Consider the following 8758-nt stretch of genomic DNA (forward strand, 5'->3'; position numbering starts at 1 on the left):
ACATAAAAATTGTCTGTGGACTAAATTTTCAATTCAAGCAGATTCAATTATTCTTTATGATAAAATTTATCAAATTATTCACTTAATTCATAATTCTAAAGGGTATATTATGATTATAATTCGATATAAATTCTATCTTAGATTTGAATTTTATGATAAAACTATTAATTCATAATTTTTGTGGGTAAGTTATGAATATTTTATCTTAATTAATTATATAAATATAATAAAAATTCTTGTGGGATAAAATATTATATTTAGTATAATTGATTACAATTAATATCTAAATATTCTTTATGTGATCCTAATCAATCATAATATATAGTATTATTTAATTAGATATGCTGTGGCTATTCTCTAATCAATTAAAATTATATGGATCACTAGACATTATTTCTTTTATGCATAAAAATTAGCTTGAAATAAACTATAATATTCATGCATATCATTCAGCGATAGGTCTCGTATATGTTAAACACACACATGGCAAAGACAAATAGGAAAGATAAAACATGAGAGTACATTTTTTAATTAACAAATGATATACATTTATAGTACATGGTTTGATCGTTGGGTTTCACATCTGAAGGTCTCTTGGACTTCCTTTTGTCTATTCGGTTTCCACACTAACCAATTGAGGATTAGGTGTCCAACATTCCCCCCCTTAATCCGCAGGGTTATGTATGAGTCCAAGAAGAGAGCTGTAATACAAAATGTGCAAAAATGTATGGCAACACTAGGCTGAATGTGCTCTCTAAAATGTTGATATGAAGGGCGTTGGTTTAAGGATGACCACTAACACTAGAACGCTTAGTGCAGTTCCCATAACTCTTCCAAAACTAGCAAGAAGCTGAAGTCTTTTGTTAGAGGAAGTGCTCCTATTGTTTTGAAGAGGGAAACCTTCAACCATGAAAGGGAGGTCTCACCCCACATAAAAGGGAGAACTTCAACTTGAAAATGGAAGTCCCAACCTGTGATGGTTTATGGATGACCAACAACTCTGGAATGCTTAATGAAATTCTTGGAACTCTTCCAAAACAGGCAAAAAGATGAAGTCTTCTACTAGAGGAAGTGTTCTCAATTTTGTTCCTAGAATTCTTCCAAAACTGCCAAGAAGTTGAAGTCTTCTGCTAGAGGAAGTGTCCCAAATTACCAACTGAAGGCATGCTGCAGGGGCATCTTTGTTTCTGGCTACAACTCTGAAACTGATGTGGTAGGCTGTGGCTCAGGCTCGCTTGATGTGACTTTGAAGCTTGTAGATGACCATAATTTCCCCCCCGTCAGATACAAGGTGAAATGATGGAGAAAACTCAACTGCAACACTGTTCAATACTCTTGAACAAGTTCTGACATGTGACTGAAATATCTTCTTGGCTGTTGATGCCCATTGACAAGAAGTGATCCATCCAAGATGAATCTTTGTTCTTGCAGGAGGTTTGTTTCTGAAGCATTTGTTTGAAGAATCACTGGCTTTATGACAGTTCTTACATGGATGAAGATCAAAACAATGATCTTTCAGATGGCCAACTCGGTCACAGTGTTGGCATTTCACAATCTGTTGTTTTTGTTGTTGTTGCTGTGGAAGAGGGGAAAAATTTGGAACAGCTGAAGGGGAACTGTCATGAAGAACAGGTGAAGATGAACCGTCCTCAAGAAATCCATCACTTTGAAATTAGATTGGTTTGGAGTAGTCTAGAATATGAAAGGATACGTCCTTGTCATATCCAAGACCAGTTCTGTGCTTGTTATGGACAAGCTCTTCCCAAGGTCTGATGATGGGCTTGGGAAGTGCAAGGTGAACTTCTGTATCCGCATGTAACCTTGCTACTTTATGGGATTCCGTTTCAATCTTCTGAACAGAAACATGTTCAGAATAACTCCTCTATTTTAATTCTTCTTGCTGTAGCTATGATACAAGCTCTAAAAATTCAATTTTGTCTTGTGCATTTTGTAGACAGACCTGAATGTCTGTGAGATAAACTTTGCTGACTTTTAATGTATCATGAGTAGTAGACAATATCAGAGTTTTGAGGAACTCTAATACTTCATTGATTCTGGCCATTTTTTTCTTTAATGTCAGAATTACACCTTAAAAACTGATCACAACTACTACTCAATGCAAAAAAGTAATACCCACTAGCAATATCCTTTATAAATGTGCAGCAAATGATCAGTGTGCAACCAACAAGCACCAATTACAATCCATTACATAAAAATAAGAGTTTACTCATGACCAACACTATGTTCTGACAATACAACCGACTAAACTTTTCTCCACAAAAGATTACTTTTATTTGTCAAAACAATCATTGCCTTTATACAGCCCACCAAACTCTTATGCAACAGTCGAAGTAACAAGGAATCAATGCATATATATGTAGACAAAAACTATAATGAGTTTTAAATACAATGCCACAACTAGGGCAGCAACAACTGCAAACTTGCTTGGATCCTTCAAATACTCCTTCACTTTCAAAGCAGAAATGATGGTTATCAAAACTTCAACAACTATAGCACCAAGTCATGACAGGACTTCATTGCTCATATATAAATACTTTGACTAGGGTACGAATCAATATTCTCTGATCTTGCCACTTTCTTCAAAGAAAACGATCTGCCCTCATATATCACACAAAATTTATGGAGAGCTAACAATGCATATGCCAGAATGAAATATATATATATATATATATATTTTTTTTTTTGAAGATAAACAAAATCTGATATATATATATGCACTATCTATGATGGCATTAACTCACAGTCCACTTCAACATTTGAGATACCAGATTTGAGTAAGTTACTGGAATATTTTTGGCTACCTCTTCAACGTATATCAACACCTCAGTATCAGCTACAACAAGTTAATAAACACGTCCCTTGACTCTGCTAAACTCAGCTCACAAGGGGTAAATCAACCAGCAGGCAGTAAACTTGTTCCTTCTCTCTTCCATAACAACGTCCAAATTAGCACAAAAAAACTCTCCAAATGTGGTACCTTGTGGAGTGTGTTTAAACTTTAACTAGCTATGAACAGAGGGAAGCCTGGCCCTTATTTAACATAATTCATCCACAAGAATGATGCCAATTCTCAGCCCATAGAGAAGCCACACTTTCAACATTTTAACTCGAGGGAAATTGTCCCTTTTCACAAGGACTTCGCACTAACTCTGTTTAACAATGGAATTCGTCCTCACAGGCCTAGATTTGGATTTATGTGCTCAGACTATCATGAGATCTTTCAACCTGGGATAATTGCATGAATATATTTGTAGTGATGTACGCTGCTACTAGAGGTGCCACGCTTCAACTAGTTCATGATTCACTATAGGACAAGTCCACGTCCCTTTATCAATAATCCCCTTGACTGATATCACACCAGCAGTAAGTCACACTTCCCACAGTCAACAAATAGACTCAGATACTCTACCTAGTGAAAAGAATATACAACCACACACACAGCCTCTAAATGGCATCCAAACTGAGACAAACTCGTTCTGGTATGGCAGAAATTGACCCAGAATACCAATAGACCAACCAGCAGCAATATATTAGGTAACTCGTCCCCTTTCTCTTCAGAAAACTCTTGCTTGCTATGTCCGCTGCCCAATAATAAAATTGAAATAACTCAGCTCACTAAGAGGGTAAAAATTGTGCCACTGGTGTATAGAAACTCATTCCCATAACTTCTATGAGACCGATCTTGAGTGAATCAAAACATTCGAATCTCGAATAGCCTTTTTTTTTTGTCTTAACATGCACCTTTGTGATTACCTCCTAATGAACACAAAAAGGAGATAAATATTCAAACAAACACTTTACTCCACCGGCATCATAATGGTTGTAAATTGCCATAACGAAAGAAAGGCGTTTCACATAGACGTCCTCCTCAACTTTTCAAATGACGATATTGGAGGCCTCGGCTGGTTCTATTGAAGCAAATTATTCTTCGGTAACCCAAGTTATAGAGGAGCTTCCTGCTGTCAAGCTCTGTGCTCCTATGGACACCCTTGCGGACTTGGAATGGCTATAGACCTTTGTGGAGGATTCTTTTATGCCGGTTGAGCACTGTGCATATGGAGGCCGAAACCACAACTTTCCAAACATAACACTAGAAGACAACGACGGTTTAGTGGTATAGTTATTGCAAACAATGTTATACATTGGAAGCCACGTTGTATATGGAGACAATTTTAAATGAATACTGGTATGGTGTTATGACTTGTGGTATGGCATTATGGCGTTACAACATACAACATTAAAAGAGCCACGGGTGGAGGCAATGAATACCAATGAATACACTTAAAGCGTGTATGGAGACAGAAAGCATTGTATATGGGCTGCAGGATGGAGACAACATTGTATATGAGTCGATTGTGCAAAAATTAACCACAACGTTCTGAGTCAAATGAAAGTCTAGAAGCGTTGTATGCTAGGTTTTCAAATAATAACTGCACACTAATGCTTTGTCTTCTAAATAACTTAAAGCATGTATCTCAAGGTCGCGGTAAGGAAAAGTTGAATGATACCACCATCATGCCATTACATATGTCCATTGAAAGAAACTAAAACTCAAAGCATGTACCGATATTTACTCAACACTCGTCATTTAAAAACACAACATTATCGGCCTTTTCAACCAGGACAACGCACAATCATCAAAGAATTTCAATGAAACGAAAACTTCATCGACCGTCCAAAACCTTCAATGTACAGTCGACAAATTACGTACCAACATATGCAGGAAGCCAATGCACAGTCTACGCTCACCTGGGAAGTCATTGCACAACGTCATCATCCTTCAGTATCAGGGAGCCATTCATTCATGCGCAGAGAATCGCCATTGTTCAGAACCCAACACAAATTTAGCTCAGAGAGGACAGCGAGACCATTTGCAGCATGCACACAATAATGACAGTTACTGACATGCATAGAGAGGCCACAACTAGTGGCTCAAATTTGAGCAGGGCAGAAATTCGCCTCCAACTCTGATACCATGTTAAACACACACATGGCAAAGACAAATAGGAAAGTTAAAACATGAGAGTACATTTTTTATTAACAAATGATATACATTTATAGTACATGGCTTGACCGTTGGGTTTCACATCCCAAGGTCTCTTGGACTTCCTTTTGTCTATTCGGCTTCCACATTAACCCATTGAGGATTAGGTGTCCAACAATATACTCATCCAAAATAGCATGTTTTAATTTAAAACAGAAATAATCAATTCATGCAAATTAAATACAAGTTTTAATAAATTTTGCACAACAATTATCCAAAATGCATATAACTAGCAATTGCACCAAATGTTGCAAAGGAACGCCGTAAGGCATAAATTGGAGAAACATCATAACATAAAAAAACATTGAAGATAAAAATTAGTAAACAAAATGTTCTTCAGCAGTCTTAAATCATAAACAACAGTTTCATGTGAGCTATTAAATCCTTGAAATTGTCCATTACCAGTGGCATATCTCTGAAATGAAAATTCATTTAGCAACATTTAACAGTGGAGAAACTTTTGAAAATCCTTGTGACCCAACTGAAATTTGATAATCCTCACCATATCACTGAAATGAAAAGTCATTTAGCAGCATTTAGCAGTGGAGAAACTTTTGAAGGTCCTTGTGACCCAACTGAAATTTGATAATCCTCACCATATCCAAAACCTTCAGGTAACAAACCATTATAGAAAAATCACCTGAGAAATTGTTGGGTCATGCATTTTTAGGCATATAATAATAGCTTGAACCACCTGAAATTTGACAATCATATTCTGTTTTTTTGTTGAGCATAACCATACCAATTTTCACTATAGGAAACTCTCACCATATCCAAAACCTTCGAGTAACAAACCATTATAGAAAAATCACCTGAGAAATTGTTGGGTCATGCATTTCCAGGCATATAATAATAGCTTGAACCACCTGAAATTTGACAATCATATTCTGTTTTTTTGTCGAGCATAACCATACCAATTTTCACTATAGGAAACTGAGAATCACGATTTTGGGGACTAGGTAAGGTATCTCCTTCCCAAACATTGTGAAAAGAAATTAATAAATTGTGTTATAAAAGTAGGAAAACTGAAAACATGGTCCATGGTGTTGTGAACATTCAGGACAGAGTAGAAGAAAACTTGGTACTCGTTTAGAGGTTACAAAAAAAAAAGGAAATGCCTTTGGAAGACATCGGGGAAAAGCGTTTTCCCTTATTTTCTTATATATCCTTGGCCTTGGTTCTGCTCAAATAAAGAACTTGGTACTTCTTTAGAGGGACAAAAAGGAAATGCCTTTGAAAACATGGACATAAAGCGTTTTCCCTTATTCGCTTATATATCTGTGGCCTTAGTTGCGCACAATCCTATGTAAATAAAATTGTCCAATCTAATCAAAAGAACCCCAATTTTTTTTACATTTGCAAAGAAAAATGAGGTGGAATCCTAGAGCGATCGATCCATCACCAATACATTCTACAATACTAGGTGTATTGAATATTTCTAGGTCAACAATAGTGATATATTGCGTATGTTCTACACGAAAGCCATAGCAGTTAAGATATCTATGATTTTCACAAAAATACGCTATAGAGGATACAATTCATTTGCACTTGCTAGTAAATACAATGTGCATTTTCTTTTCAAATGACACATTCCATACACAACTACTATTTCTCACTAAGAAAACCATAGTGAATCTCCTATGGAACCAAAAATCTGTCTCTTTCTTGGTGGCTACACAAATTTCATATTCCAGCGATTTCGTTCATATGTTCGCACTGATTGCGACAAAGCTCGCTCCCAAAGAATAGAGGCTCTCAGGCTACTACTCTGCAATTTCATATAAATTGTTGCCACTTGAACCTGGGTTTCTAATTAACACCAAGTTCAAAATTCTTGCATCCCTGCTACCAAACTCCCTCAAATATTTTATTGTCTCATCTAGTACTAAAAGCGGCCCCATAGTCTCCAAACCTGCTACTGGAACCTCTCTGAGAGCTGGAAGACTCCCCATAGTCATTAAAATGGCGCTTAAATGGCGGGATCTAGAACCACCATAGCCACCTCTTGACCCACCACTATAGCTAATTCCGGATCCACTACCATAACTGCCTCCTGATTTGCCATAACTTGAACCCCCATACTGGAACCTCTATGAGAGCTAGAAGACTCCCCACAGTCACTAAAACAGCGGGATCTAGAACCACCAGACTACCTCCTGACCCACCACTATAGCTACTTCCCAATCCACTACTGTAACTTCCTCCTGATCTGCCATAATTTGAACCCCCATAATCTCCTCCTGATCCACCATAGCTTGAACCACCAGATCGCCCCCCTCCTGAACCACCGTAGCTTACAAAACGGCTCCCCCCTAAACTGCGAGAACTTCCAAAACGACTCCCTCCTGAACCGCCATAACTTCTAAAACGACTGCCTCCTGAATCACCGAAACCACCAACTCCATTGTCTATTTCCTCTTTCATCTGAGTCAGCTCTTTAAACTTGGAACCTATATCATTTTCAATCATCTTAACTTGCCTAATCTGTTGGTCGGTATGGATAAGGATAGCATTATCGGGCCTACCAGCATGCCCTATTCTCCCTGATCTATGCACAAAAATATCTGAAGTCGTTGGGAGCTCATATTGAATAACGAGATCCACATTAGGAATATCAAGACCAGATGCCCTGTTTGCCCTGATCTATGCACAAAAATATCTGAAGTCGTTGGGACTCGTATTAAATAACGAGATCCACATTAGGAATATCAAGACCAGATGCAGTGACATCAGTAGCAATCAACACATTAAAACACCCCTCACGAAAGCCAGCAAGAGTCCTCTCCTGCTGATTCTGTGAGATATCACCATGAAGAGGTTCGCATGTAAGTACCCGACCCAGTGCCACCAGCAAACTATCCGCATCTGACTTTGTTTGAGTGAAAAAAGTACATTTTCCTCCTTTGGCATATTCAGTTATCAATGGGTTGAGAATCGAACATTTCCCATAGGTGGATGCAACAATATAAGAAAGTGAGATTTCTTCTGCTTACTTCTGAGATGATTCACCAACACCATCGATAACAACAGGATCATTTAAATATTTCCTTGAAAGCCTTTGCACCCAAACATGCATTGTAGTAGAAAAAAAGCATACTCTGACGCCTTTTCGGCCATCTTTCCATAATCACCTCAACATCTTCATCAAAGCCCACATTCGGCATCTGGTCAGCCTCATCCAAAACAATAAATAGTACTTATGAAAAGACTAATGCACCACGATTGATTAGATCAATAATGCGACTAGGTGTTCCAGCAACATCTAAACCCCTTCTAGATTTGGCTCATTATAGGTACACCCCCATAACATCAAAGAGTATCTAGGCTTGGAGCAGATTCTTGGAATTCCTTGGCGTGCAAGTTCTCGTGTTGGAGCCAAGATGAGTGCCAAGGGATATGATCCATGCCCATTCTTACGGTTGTGCTGAATGATTTTTCAAAGATTGGGATTCCAAAGGCAAGAGTTTTTTCCAGTTCCTATCCTGGCGCGACCAATCATGTCACAACCTTGCATTATTGGTTCCAACACTGCTTTTTGAATGGGGAACAATCTAGTAATATTGCGCTTATTGAGAGAATTAATAGTCTCTTCATCCATTCCGAGCTTGGCAACATCAACCCTTCATCGTCACCGCCGACTTTCCTTTTGGCTTCGACTTTTTGTATCATAGTCACCGTATTTTGTCCGAGGCG

At 37.9% G+C, this 8758-nt stretch overlaps 1 pseudogene; it reads right to left on the reverse strand.

Annotated features, from left to right (window-relative positions):
• Nucleotides 1-6940: 6940 nt before the first annotated feature.
• LOC149191099 (DEAD-box ATP-dependent RNA helicase 53, mitochondrial pseudogene) lies at nucleotides 6941-8368 on the reverse strand (annotated as a pseudogene).
• Between the last annotated feature and the right edge of the window lie 390 nt (nucleotides 8369-8758).

This window comes from Pinus tabuliformis, chromosome 3_1 (genome assembly GCF_031772625.1).
Source record: "Pinus tabuliformis cultivar Carrire ecotype Pingquan chromosome 3_1, CPIR1, whole genome shotgun sequence".
NCBI classification, from domain to species: domain Eukaryota; kingdom Viridiplantae; phylum Streptophyta; class Pinopsida; order Pinales; family Pinaceae; genus Pinus; species Pinus tabuliformis.